A 5,168-nucleotide genomic window follows, 5' to 3' on the forward strand; every position below is an offset into this window, starting at 1 on the left:
ATGGGTCTGCATAAAATGATGCAGGATGATAAACGGTAGTTATAAACTGATGTCACTTCATCTCTTTCAGTTGATTGATGCTGCTTAGGAGCTGGATCTAGGATGTGGATCTAGACTTTCCCTGGACCTTTAGCATATGTTTCTAAACCAGGGATGAGGAACCTGTGGCCGTGAACCTGGAGGCAGCGATGGCCACCAACTCAGATGGCTTTTAAAGAAGATCTGATAAATTCGTGGAGATGGAATCACCAATGGCTACTAGCCATGGTGGCTGTGCTCTGCCTCCATAGTTGGAGGCAGCAATGATTGCACATACCAGTTGCTGGAAACCACAGGAGGGAAGAGGGCTCTTGTGATTGGTTCCTGCTTGCAAGTTCCCCCCAGGTATCTGGGGGGAGAACAAGATGATGGACTAAATGGGCCATTGGTCTGATCCAGCACACTCTTCTTATGTTCTGATGGCCCTCCAAGTGTTGTTGGACTGCAGCACCCATCAGCCCTGACCATTGAGTATGATGGCTGGGGTTGACATCAGTGGAGGTCACTATTTGACTCATCATCTCAGCTGTTGTTTTATTTGCAAAAACATGGCTCACTTTTACAAATCATCTGGAGCTGTAATTCCTCCCTTTGTGTTGCCTTGTGATCCCAAGGCCAGCTGACTGCTCCTTCTGCTTGTGCCCCCTGCTCTTTCGCCTAATGCACTTTGTGTTAATTGGTGGCAGTAGGTTGGCTTGGAAGGAGGAAGGCAGCCAGTAATGGTGCTGACCCACCTGGGGTTCTGGACCAGCAAGTGGAGGAGCCAGTGGAATTGGGGGGGGCAGCGCGGCTGCTGCCTGTTCCTACTGCCCCTTCCTGTTTTGTCTGGGCTGCCTAACCTCTGCATGTAACCTGCATGATTTCAACCATACAAGGTTGAAGGCTGCTGGTTGAAATCATGCAACATACCTGCAAGAGCCAAAAGCACTTCTAAGCTCTCTGCCTTGCTTGATTGGGCAAGATCCTCTCGACGTGCCTTCTCGGGAAGGCCCAGAATGCTCATGGATTCCAAGAGTTTGCATATATGGATTTTTGTGTATACAGTGGATGCTCGGGTTGCGAATGTGATCCATGTGGGAAGCACGTTTGCAACCCGCAGCGTTCACAACCCGCAGTGCCGCGTGTGCGCACACGCGGGTTGCAATTTGGTGCTTCTGCACATGCGCAAAGTGTGATTTAGAGCTTCTGCGCATGCGCCGAAACCCAGAAGTAACCCTTTCCGGTACTTCCGGGTTCGGCACGGTGCGCAACCTGAAATCACACAACCTGAAGCGTCTGTACCCCGAGGTGTGACTGTATGCGGAACCCTTGGAACTGAACCCCTGTGTAAGATGCAGTCATACTGTACACACAAGCACACTCTTCTCCCTAGATGATAAGATTTCTACAGATTTCTACTTTCAAGATGCTTGAGTTGCATCTTCCCTACCTGCCTTCCCATCATCCCAGTGGGAATGTGCCACATGCTTTCCCCCTTCCTTTCCTGAATGGAAAGGTCAGCCTTGAGATGTCAAAATATAATCTATAACTGGTGGGATTCCCCCCTTCTACTCCATCTTTGATTTCTCTATATGTTCTCTATTTTCCCTTATCACTGCCCCCCTTTATGCTCTTCAAGACATAAATAATCAACTGATTAACTCTCTAAACAATTATGCTATGGATCCGGGACCATCTTTCCTTCTCTGACAATCAGTGTGTGCTTCGCTTATTTATCTGATCTGCATGCACCTGTGCCATTACTCTTGATTGCAGTTTGGGAAAATCCTAGCCTCAGCTCTAACTGGCTGCAATCTAGTGTGGATGTATATATAGTATTGCATGCAGATGCAAAGGAAGTGTTTGCTCCACATTAGGAAGCCAGCAGTGTGTGTATGTGCATATGTGTGTGTGGTGTAGCAGGAGACGACTTCGAGCAACTTGCAACAGTCTTGGCTCCTACTTTGCTGTGATCATAAGGCATCAGCATTACAGGTTACCTTGCCAGAAATCTTGATTGCTTGTTTAAAAATAGAATTGCAAAATAAGCCAAGGGAGGCTTGTAGGGAACGTGATGTGTTTTGGACGGCGAAGCAACACAGAAGCAACTGTCTCTCACAAAACCTCACCTGAAAAATTATTTCAAAGTGGAGCTCGGCAGCCCAACCGCCACGTGGATTGAACTGGAGGCTGAAAGATGTATTCAAGCAGTAACAATAAAAAGCGGCGGAGGAGGTTAAACGGTAACAGGTAACGTTTCCCCCTTTAACATCTCTGTTAATGATCTGGAGGAGGGAGTAAACAGCTTGTTAATAAAGAGGAATCCACACTGGGAGGCATTTATGCCGATCGCAGAAGACAGACAAATAAGGCAAGATGGAAAAATGGAGAGGAGAATGTGGTAGAGCAATCTGGACGGAAAAGTCTGAATGAAAATCAAAAGTGGGAGAAAGAAGACTGAAGCACAGTGGCACAACGACAGTGGAAAGCAAAGCTAGAACCTAACGGCCCATCCGGACTTGGGTTTCTTTTGCAGGTGCGTTCTGCAACTTCTTGTTGACTCAGAAACTGCAATTAATCCAGAATGCGGCAGCTAGACTGGTGACTGGGAGTGGCCGCTGGGACTATGTAACACTGGTCCTGAGAGACCTGCATTGGTTCCCAGGACGTTTCCAAACACTATTCAAAGGTGCTGACCTTTAAAGCCCTAAACAGCCCTGGTCCTGTACACCTGAAGGAGCATCTCTACCCCCATCTTTCTGCCCGGACACTGAGGTTCAGTGCCGAGGGCCTTTTGGCGGTTCCCTCACTGCAAGAAGCAAAGTTACAGGGAACCAGGCAGAGGGCCTTCTCGGTAGTGGCACCTGCCCTGTGGAACACCGTCCCATCAGATGTCAAGGAAATAAACAACTATCTGATGTTTAGAAGACATTTGAAGGCAGCTCTGTTTAGGGAAGTTTTTAATGTTTAATGCTGCATTCTGTTTTTAATATTCTATTGGGGGTCGCCCAGAGTGGGCAAGGTATAAATAAATTATCATTATCATTATCATTATCATCATCATCATCATCTCTATGATGCATTAATAGTGGGCTTATAAAGGACCTTCCAAACATCATTCCACTTTATGAGCTGTTTTGTGATGCTTCCCCAATGTTACTGCATTATAGCCATCTGGAGGAACACTTTGGAGTTACAGTGGGACAAAAGCTACCAAACCCCAGAACATTTGTTTTATGAAAAATTGTAGGGTTTCATCAGGAAGCTGTGGAATATGCCAACTGGAAGCAAACCAGGATGTCTGCTCCAAACCTCCTTAAGATTACTTTTTTGCTGGGCTTACTTAATTGACACCCTGTACGCATTGAAAATGTAGAGGTAGGGGGAAGAGGAGATACAGCAACTCACATATCCACACTTTGAGCTACTGAGCAAGATGAGGAATTTCTCAGCAGAGCAGAGTAGACTGTCCTGGAACAGTGATGCAGATGGAGTGCCCCTAGGGAAGAGGAAGATCAACAAATGCAGGAAACAAACCCCTGGAGGAACATGATACATAGAAGCAGGACTGTCAGGAGGCATGTCATGGGAGCTGCAAAATTGATTCCTTGCCCTCACCTCAGACACCAATTCTGGCCCAGAGGAGCAAGGACAGCAGTTGAAAACCTTAGAATACACTGAGGTAGCTGTGGAAGGTACAATATACGTAATGAGTCCTGCCACACCCCAGAGAAGAAGAGGAGGAGGAGGAGGAGGAGGAGTTTGGACTTGATACCCCGCCTTTCACTCCCCCTAAGGAGTCTCAAAGCGGCTCACAATCTCCTTTCCCTTCCTCCCCCACAACAAACACTCTGTGAGGTGAGTGAGGCTGAGAGACTTCAGAGAAGTGTGACTAGCCCAAGGTCACCCAGCAGCGGCATGTGGAGGAGCGGGGAAGCGAACCCGGCTCACCAGATTGCAAGTCCACTGCTCTTAACCACTACACAATGCTGACTCCCATGTGGTGGTATTGGGTGACACCCTACTGAGGGGGCAGAGGCTGCAGTGTGCAAAGGTAACAGGATGCCTCAGGAGATGTGTGTAAAGATTTATGATGTGGCAGAGAAGTTGGCAAGCCCATTGATGACAACCCCTCCTTCTGATTCATGTGGGTGCGAAGGATACTGCCAGACATAGCCTTTAACATATAGCAAGAGACAATAAGACTCTAGGCAGGAAGTCTGACCTATTGGGAGCCTGAGGGCCCTGTTCCTCCCTCTCTCCACCTGGCCTAGGACGGGGCCTGACAGGCTTCATAAGAACTGCTGCTGCTGCTGCCCAGCAAGGACTGGGGTATTTGGGGGATAGTTTTGTCGGGAGTTTTTGCTGTTATTGATATACATTTTTTTGTATCTTTATTTTCATGTGGAAATTGTTCAGTTTGGTTATGTAGTTTTTGAAGTGTTTTCTTTATTTTTATGACTACTTTGCTATGTTTGCAGCTATGTAAATCTTTTCATATTGTAAGCCGCCTTGAGCATCGTTTTAACTGTGGAAAGGCGGCATACAAATGAAATGATGATGGTGGTGATGAAAGGCCTTGGGGCACAGGTGGTTTTCCTATCATTCCTTCCTGTTCAAGGTCATGGCCCAGGAAGTTGGGTGTAGTATGGAAGCAACAGTATTCCCCCTACCCACACTGACTCCCTTGAAAATAAATACCTCCACTTAGTGGGATCAAGTTCCCTTTCCCCCTATTCAGCTGAGCATTCTCTGTTGGAAATGTGCAGCTCAGCACTCATATTTTCTACCCTTTCGGACGGCAACATCCTTTTCCTGTGCTCCCATAGTTTGATCAGTAAAGTTTGCTGCTCAATCCATCTTCCACCTGCCTTGGCTGGCTTGTTTGTGTGAGATTCCCTCTTAGCAGGGACATTTCTGAGCAGTTCTTGTAACCTACCTATCCGTAAACCTAATCATCACTTATAAATCAGAATTTTGACTGAAAGTAAAAGAAGGATTTTATAAAGTAAGATCATTATTGTATAACCTCAGTGCTGTAAATCAGTCAGTTGTACCCTAAAATTGCAAAGTGAAGATCCGTAAATCACAACACTTTTTTTTATTATTATTCTTTAGGAATCTCTCGGCATGATTTGTAAATCTGTTGT

The sequence above is a fragment of the Podarcis filfolensis genome, assembly GCF_964270895.1.
Source record: "Podarcis filfolensis genome assembly, chromosome: 8".
In the NCBI taxonomy this organism is placed as follows: Eukaryota; Metazoa; Chordata; class Lepidosauria; order Squamata; family Lacertidae; genus Podarcis; species Podarcis filfolensis.